The following is a 9,006-nucleotide window of genomic DNA, read 5'->3' as shown; positions in this document are numbered from 1 at the left end:
CTAGCTAGCTACAGTATCTTCCTCCCCCTTGTATAGTGGTTAAGGAGTTAAGGATTGCTCAGTCTCTTACCTGCTCAGTCAGAGGAAAGATGATGGCTGTCTAAAGTGTGGAACCACTACCTCAAGCATTCTGTACCACTGTAAAGTAGCTAGTGTTGAACAGAGAAGGGCCTGCTGTGTTGTGCTGTATGTGTGTGATGGCTCTGGTACTGTGGCTGGAGGCATTTTGGGACTCCCAGACCTAATAATGGGGATGGAATAAAGGATAGATGTGTCTCTCTGTATGAGGAGAGAGTGAGACAGACAGACAGACAGACAGACAGACAGACAGACAGACAGACAGACAGACAGACAGACAGACAGACAGACAGACAGACAGACAGACAGACAGACAGACAGAAAGAAAGAAAGAAAGAAAGAAAGAAAGAAAGAAAGAAAGAAAGAAAGAAAGAAAGAAAGAAAGAAAGAAAGAAAGAAAGAAAGAAAGAAAGAAAGAAAGAAAGAAAGAAAGAAAGAAAGAAAGAAAGAAAGAAAGAAAGAAAGAAAGAAAGAAAGGAGAGGTATCCCCCCGTGTCTGCTCAAAAGCTCTTAGATCAAATGATGGGACTGTAAAAAGTGGGCTGTCTCTAAATCTTCCTCGTAAGCCTTACAGCACCCTCTGTGCTGTGTGGCAGTATAAAAAGAGAGAAGAGACTATGGGGAAATTGGGCCATTATTGCTGCATATGCAACTGTGTGTGATTACTGTGCAGCAAAGCCACCACACATGAACTGTGCAACATTCCCTCTGTAACAACGGGGGCAATTAAACATTGAACCTCAAATAATAACACAATGACAACACATACTCTTCCTGTGGGAGCTGGAGTAGACAGTTCATGTGAATTACCATTCACATTAGGGATTTCAATATACATAGTGCCCTGATGCAATGTTGTACACACTTTCTGGTACATTTGAAGTTGGAAGTTTATATACACTTAGGTTGGAGTCATTAAAACTTGTTTTTCAACCACACCACCATTTTCTTGTTAACAAACTATAGTTTTGGCAAGTCGGTTAGGACATCTACTTTGTGCATGACACAAGTAATTTTTCCAACCATTGTTTACAAACAGATTATTTCACTTATAATTCACTGTATCACAATTCCAGTGGATCAGACGTTTACATACACTAAGTTGACTGTGCCTTCAAACAGTTTGGAAAATTCCAGAAAATTATGTAAATTGGAGATGTACACAGCAAAAATTGGAGTGTTGAAATTTCAGGATTAAACATTTCCGAGTTGATTTTCACTCCCAGAGTGTAATTTTAACACATTCTGATTTAAATGGTGTTCAGTGTTGGAGTTATTTGACAGAGTTGATCCGGTCAGTGTTAACCCAACTCCGCAGAGATGTAATTAAGCTCCGCCCATGCATTTCACTTCGTCGGTTGGAGACAGAGGAGACAAGTCGGCGCCATTTTCTCCCTCCCATGCAGTACTACACGGTAAGTGCAATTAACTCAAACTTACTGAAACAATTATAAATTGATGCGGAGAATTTCAGTATGAACAATGAAACATCTACAGAGAATATATGCCTAACAAAACCGTGTTTGTTGCCAGGTCTGAGCAGCAAATTTGTCCTGGTGATTAGCTAGCTAGAAGTGTATGGTAAGCTAGCTAACAATTTGTTACTTAAACCGTCTCCAACTTTATCAATGATGATTTATTGAAAGGAAAAACAAAGCGTTATGTTTTTTTACTGTATAAAATCTTGTTTGAGGCTGGAGCTAACGTCTTTTTCCCCCCTTCACTTTGAACATCAAAGGGGCCGCAAACAACACGTCCCAACATGCAGACGGTGTTTCACGTGTTGTCTGTGTGACCAGCGTACACTGTATTTGGTGACCCATCAGATTTTATGACCTGCAGTGTTGGAAAAAGTACTCATTTACTTAATTAAAAGTATATAAGTATTACCAGTTAATTGTACTGAAATTACTAAGTTAAAGCTAAAGTACAATATTAGCAGAAAATCGGGCTGTGACTGATATTAAACATTTATTAAACATTTAAGTGCTTCATTAAATACTGATGAGTCAATGCATAAGCAGCATCTTAATATCTCATACACAGCGCAATTTTCTGAAAATTAGTACTTTTTCCAACAGTGCATGTCACAGAATCTGATGGGTCACCAAAAATGGTGTAACACTTATTTACTTTGTCAAACTTCCTTGCATGTCTCAGTCAAAATGCTGGTCCAGGTGAAGTACAGCCAACAGCAGAAATATGTGAAGCTGGATGAGGATGAAGGACGGTTTGACTTTATGCAATTCCATGAAAACGGTTAGCATGGCTTTAAAAGCTCGTTGTGCAAGCTCCTTAATGTTGTCGATTCTGATTTTCATTACATGCCTTTATCAGACTCTTTTATACGGTAAATGGGGTTAAATTGCTAATCATTTTCAGTTCTGTAATGTGTGCTTCATAGAGTGTAAAGTATTAATATACACCAAAAAAGTCAAGAAAAAAAGGCAATCATCAATTTGGACTTAAGAGGGAATGGGTTATGTGAGGGAAAATGCTCTAGGTATATTTAAGGGTTATACAGTGTGTATTCAACGTGAAGAGTTATTGGCTGTGAGGCAAGAAACAGTGCTGACTTCAAAGGCACATTCAGTTTGACCTTACTATCTTTTCCAGTCATGGAGAGATTTTGCCTGCCACCTGATGCAAAAGTTATATACAAGGATGCAACAGGGACAGAAGTTGATGCAGAAATATTCAGCGACCTCGTTGGACAAGGCAATGTGGTGCAGGTATAATAAAGAACTTTACACCTTACATAATATAATTATTTGCATTTTTTCTATTCCTTTAGAATTCTCTGATTTCTCCTTGTCTTCTGCTTCTGAGACGTCTGACTCAAGCTTCAGCTCAAGTGCATCAACTATAATCCTAGATGATGTCCCTAGCAAGAGACAAAGAATTGAGGATACACATGATGCTGTGTCTGCTGAACAGGTTTCTTAATGCTTTCACATTTTTTCACTCTGAGTCTCTAGAAAAGCTATTTATCACCATGTATTGTAATGTTTTTGTTTTTTATTAGTTGATTGAAGCTGTGCTAAGAGGCAAGTCTGGGGGTGAAGAAGTACTACAGGAGTACCAAACAACAGAAACCCTAACAGATGCTGCAAGAAGAAAAATGGTTATCATCCTGGTGGCTCACATGATTGACAATCATGGGTATGTTTGTTTCACATTGTTTTTATTTGTACCAGATAACTGCATGGCCATTGCATAAATGTACTAATTTAATATCTCCTCTCAGGCACCGCCCCACTAAAGCAATCAGAGAAGATTATGCGCGTGGGATAGGGATGTTGTTCCCTTCCCTCAAGGATCCATACTCCAAGAAGGGCTATGTAATAGGCATTATTATTGTTAACTCTTTCATGTCATGTTGTGACACAAAACTGTGTGGATGACATTGATATTTGAATTCCGTGAGATTTCTCATGAGCCTGGTATGACAACGCATTTATTTTCTTTTTTTCCATTTCAGGAACACTTCTATGATGCTGCAAGCAGCACAGGATACATTTCTTGGCGTCTGAAAACAGTCCAGAGGAAGATTCGTTGAGGATCTGCACTGCCACCAAATAGCCCAATTAACTTTTCTCCAGGGGGCCCAAATTTCCAAAGGACTGTTAATGTTGAAAGGCAGCTTGATGGTGATGCTTGCCGAGAGGCCATGTCTTTGCTCAACCATACCACAGACAATTCCCTGATTTTTCCAGAAGATGAGAGACCTTTCAGCACCGTCAGAAGCTCGTTAATGACCCAGGCAGAAGTGTTGATATCCTCTCCAGCTTCCCAAGATTCCTGGATACAAAAGGATTGGTAAGTTTGGGATGAGATGTTTAGAATGGCTTGAAATTTGAAAGTATTTCCTGAAGTAGTAGTAGTTTAATATCTTCTTTCTTAAAGGTGGACCAAGACTTCACTCTCCTATTTGATGGCGACACATCCTCCAGGCTTCTTCAGAAATGGGATTTGTTCTTCAAGCCAAATGTCATAAAAGAGGCTAAGCGGCTCACCTCAACACCAGAGTTGCGTCGCTTGGTGCAGTCAGCAGAAAGTCCCCCAGGAAGGGATCTTGATGAGCCAACAAGTGAGTTGTTTTTTTATATTTTAATAAATTTGCTATAATTGCAATTAAATTATAACTGCAATAATATTTCATTTGTTTATTCTGTGTATCTCTGAACGTTGATCTGATTTTTGGGATAAATGTGACTAATAGATGGATGACTTTTTAAAACGTTCTCATAATGCCTCCCTGTTCTCATTCAAACTTTAAAAGTATTACATTTGAAGAGTTTTCAGTTAATTCTTGTGACTCTTTGTCCTCAGCCTACGACCAAGAAATGGCTTCCCTGTTGTTGCTGTTACATCTCCTTCCACCACCTCCAGGGGGACTGAAGTCTCCAAAAATTAGTGCATGTGATGCAGTTGAGAGACTTGTTGTCTTTCATAAGGTAATTATATTATTAACGTGATTATAATAATTTGTCACGTCACCTTCTTAGCCACATATGTAAATGAGGGTTGTTAAAAAGTGGATGGAATTGCAATTAAGTCTTCATTCCCATCTTGCACTAGCCAATGAAAAGCTGTTTGAATAATCACTTCTATAATGTAGTTTTCTCTGGCTGCACATTATTCTTGTGTCTAATTTTCAGTTTTCTGATCTCAACCCTAGTCATGCTGCAGTTTGGAGGAGCATCTCCGCAACCAGCAGGATCGGCAGCCGTACCTCCTCGCTGTTGGGCGTCAGAAGAGCAAGATTGAGACCTTCTACATCACAATGGATAAGCGTCTCATCCCATGCAAGGCAAACCGTTTAATTCATTGAAGTATTTCCATGTTTGTAATAACTATTCATTTGATATCATGCATGATGTTCTTGAGGGTGTGGTTCAGTATGAGATCAAATTGCTTTTTGGATATCTCACGCAACACTATGTCAGAACAGGACTTGCTTTCCAGGATTTATTGTTTTGATTATGGATTTTTAGAATGAAAAAATCGTCCTACAAAGATTATTTTGGAGAGTGTTGGCAATGGCATTGGTTTGAATTCTATTCAGACATTGTGTCTTGTGAAAAACATCCCACTGTTTGACATTATTCCTGCAGGAAACAAAAACTGGAATTTGTTACTGTTGTTACTTCAAATAATGAACATAGTTTTTTCACCTTCTCTCACTCTAGGTATGACAATATATTTAAAGCATTTGATTGTTGACCACCACAAACTACTTAAGCACTTGTATCCACATAGAAACTTGATACCTAAGCATCATTTTATGTTCCATTACCCATCTTCTATAAGGAAAATTGGCCCCTTATTATATACGTGGTGTATGAGGTTTGAGGCCAAACACAAGCTGTTTAAAGATTGTTTTAAAAATTTCCAAAACATAACCAAATCGCTTGCTGAAAAGCATCAGATGGCCATTGCTTATCACTGGGAAACCTTCACCCTCAAACAAAATGAGTATGGGCCAATGAAATCTTTTCTCTTCAGAGATGAGAATGTCGTCAACAATGAAATGCTTGAAACGATCTTGTCAAAAGACGTTTTCTCAACTAGTTGGGTTAAAGTTGATGGTGGAGAATATAAAGCTGGACTAGTTATTTGCAGTGCAATGGAAGAAGACATGCCAGTCTTTTGTTAAATAAGTGATGTACTTTTGGTTGAAGATCACTTTTTTTTTTGACAAACAAGCTATTTACAGAGAATTTTGATGACCATCATCATGCATTCAGAGTATTACGAAGTGTGGAAAGATGTCTACTAAAAATGTCTGAGCTTAAATTTCATAAACCGTTTGATATTCAAAGCTCACAATGTTTCAGATGAAAGTATGTACATTATACCTTCATTCACAATGTTTTAATTCAACTGACTGCAAGGGAGAATGCACAAATAAATGTTTTTGACAATGATTGTTTATTGTGATTTATTATTATTATTATTATAAGTATATATTTAATTAAATAATATTGAATAAATTAACAATTCATTTTAACATTTTTTCAGTGTAGATAATTGACACTTTAGGGAGTGAAATTAACACTACCCAAATAGTTAATAAAAATTAACACTACCCAAATAGTTAATAAAAATTAACTCGGAGCAGTGTTAGTTGTCTAATCTCTTAGTGTTACTTTAACTCTGTTTTGCGAGTTAAAGAAGGAACTCTGGCAAAGTGTTAAATGTTTAACTATTTTGAAAGTGTTAATTTAACTCTGGAGAGTGTGGACCTATATAAACCCTCAAAAAGTGTTGAAATCAACTCTGTGGGAGTTAATTCAACACTGGACTTTTTGCTGTGTACCTGTGGATATATGTCAAAGCCTACCTTCAAACTCAGTGTCTCTTTGCTTGACATCATGGGACAATCAAAATAAATCAGCCAAGACCTCCACAAGTCTAGTTCATTTTGGGAGCAATTTCCAAATGCCTAAAGGTACCACGTTCATCTGTACAAAAAATAGTACGCAAGTATAAAAACCATGGGACCACGCAGCCGTCAAACTGCTCAGGAAGGACGCGTTCTGTCTCCTAGAGACATATTGATAATAGATCTTATTAGATCGTAAGCTCTTAATAGCAGTAATATCAATTGCATGTAAATTGGAATATCTATTTTAATGTTCCGATTTGAATATTCAAGTGTTTGCCAAGAGGATATGGTCTAATGTATGACACTTCTGTTCAACAATGTTATATTATACCCTGAGATTAAGAAAGAATGACAAATTAATTAATTATTTTTATTGATCATTATTAAAGTAGGTAACAACACAAACTGGAAATCGTTACTTGACACTATTTATTTCTAACATTTGACGAGACAATTTTATTTGAGTTATTTCTCTAACTTCTCCCCCCTCTCTCCTTTATCGTACATCACTGGCATCAGGATGGAGAAATATGTCCCCCTGAGGGAGAAAGATGAGGACATTGATGCCTCTAACCTGGACAGTCTCCAAAGAATCCCCACATTAAACTTGAAAGTGTCAATGGAGCTGAAAAATAATAAGTTAACTAAGTCAAGCATATCATTACATCTCCACACAGTCAACAGAACAGATCGCTAATTGTTGTTAGTGGTTGTTACTTTTGAAAATGTTACAGGTTGATGTTGAATGTGGTGATTCTCCGAAGACTGACAAAGTTGTCGGTGTCCTCGAAGACAAACGCCAGTCAAGCTGGAGGGAGGGAGTTCGAAAGCCTTGGAGCAAAATGCCAGGCACAGTTTAGTGGGAACTACAACTCTTACTCTGTGGAAACACACACAAAATAGGTTTTATGGACTAAAAGCAGGACTATATTTTTATGTGCTATACTGCAGAACAACATTTAACATAGCAATATATCTAAAATCAGAGAGATAAGAAAATCTTTATTTCCTATCCATGAGATAAACATGATACAGTGTCTTGCAAAAGTATTCATCCCCCTTTGGCATTTTTCCTATTTTGTTGCATTAAAACCTGTCATTTAAATTGATTATTATTTGGATTTCATATAATGGACATACACTAAATAGTCCAAATTGGTGAAGTGAACTTGTTTAAAAATATTTGAAGAAAATACAAATCAGACAAGTGGTGCTATATAAGATCTGGTGCAACCAATTACCTTCAGAAGTCACATAATTAGTTAAATAAAGTCCACCTTTGTGCAATCTAAGTGTCACATAATCTGTCACATGATCTCAGTATTTATACACTTGTTCTGAAAGGCCCTTGAGTCTGCAACACCACTAAGCAAGGGGCACCACCAAGCAAGCGGCACCATGAAGACCAAGGAGCTCTCCAAACAGGTCAGGAACAAAGTTGTGGAGAAGTACAGATCAGGGTAGGGTTATAAAAAAATATCCGAAACTTTGAACATCCCATAGAGCACCACATTAAATCCATTGTTAAAAAATGGAAAGAACCACAACAAACCTGCCAAGAGAGGGCCGCCCACCAAAACTCACGGACCAGGCAAGGAGGGCATTGATCAGAGAGGCAACAAAGAGACCAAAGATAATCCTGAAGGAGCTGCAAAGCTCCACAATGGAGATTGGAGTATCTGTCCATAGGACCACTTTAAGCCACAGAGCTGGGCTTTACGGAAGAGTGGCAAGAAAAAAGCCATTGCTTAAGGTCTGGAGACTGGCTAGGCCACTCCAGGACCTTAATGTGCTTCTTCTTGAGCCACTCCTTTATTGCCCTGGCCGTGTGTTTTGGGTCATTGTCATGCTGGAATACCCATCCACGACCCCTTTTCAATGCCCTGGCTGAGGAAAGGAGGTTCTCACCCAAGATTTGACGGTACATGGCCCCGTCCATCGTCCCTTTGATGCGGTGAAGGTGTCCTGTCCCCTTAGCAGAAAAACACACCCAAAGCATAATGTTTCCACCTCCATGTTTAGCGGTGGGGATGGTGGTCTTGGGGTCATAGGCAGCATTCCTCCTCCTCCAAACACAGCGAGTTGAGTTGATGCCAAAGAGCTCCATTTTGGTCTCATCTGACGACAACACGTTCACCCAGTTGTCCTCTGAATCATTCAGATGTTCATTGGCAAACTTCAGACGGGCATGTATATGTGCTTTCTTGAGCAGGGGGACCTTGCGGGCGCTGCAGGATTTCAGTCCTTCATGGCGTAGTGTGTTACCAATTGTTTTCTTGGTGACTATGGTCCCAGCTGCCTTGAGATCATTGACAAGATCCTCCCGTGTAGTTCTGGGCTGATTCCTCACCGTTCTCATGATCATTGCAACTCCACGAGGTGAGATCTTGCATGGAGCCCCAGGCCGAGGGAGATTGACAGTTCTTTTGTGTTTCTTCCATTTGCGAATAATCACACCAACTGTTGTCACCTTCTCACCAAGCTGCTTGGCGATGGTCTTGTAGCCCATTCCAGCCTTGTGTAGGTCTACAATCTTG

At 38.9% G+C, this 9,006-nt stretch overlaps 1 long non-coding RNA gene across 7 annotated transcripts; it reads left to right on the top strand.

The window, feature by feature from the left end:
* The first annotated feature begins 1,272 nt into the window (after nt 1-1,272).
* On the top strand, nt 1,273-5,205 carry LOC115195885 (uncharacterized). 7 transcript variants are annotated; one of them, XR_003878763.1, is made up of 9 exons: nt 1,273-1,493; nt 1,612-1,659; nt 2,239-2,337; nt 2,873-3,015; nt 3,104-3,419; nt 3,560-3,897; nt 3,985-4,168; nt 4,411-4,535; nt 4,760-5,205. It is a non-coding gene; the product is annotated as an uncharacterized LOC115195885 (long non-coding RNA). The 7 variants fall into 7 exon arrangements; XR_003878762.1 differs by lacking the exon at nt 1,612-1,659 and having other exon boundaries at nt 1,274-1,493; XR_003878766.1 differs by lacking the exon at nt 2,239-2,337 and having other exon boundaries at nt 1,274-1,493.
* The last annotated feature ends 3,801 nt before the right edge of the window (nt 5,206-9,006 follow it).

This window comes from Salmo trutta, chromosome 6 (genome assembly GCF_901001165.1).
Source record: "Salmo trutta chromosome 6, fSalTru1.1, whole genome shotgun sequence".
NCBI classification, from domain to species: domain Eukaryota; kingdom Metazoa; phylum Chordata; class Actinopteri; order Salmoniformes; family Salmonidae; genus Salmo; species Salmo trutta.
This window is presented reverse-complemented; position numbering and strand designations above follow the sequence as displayed.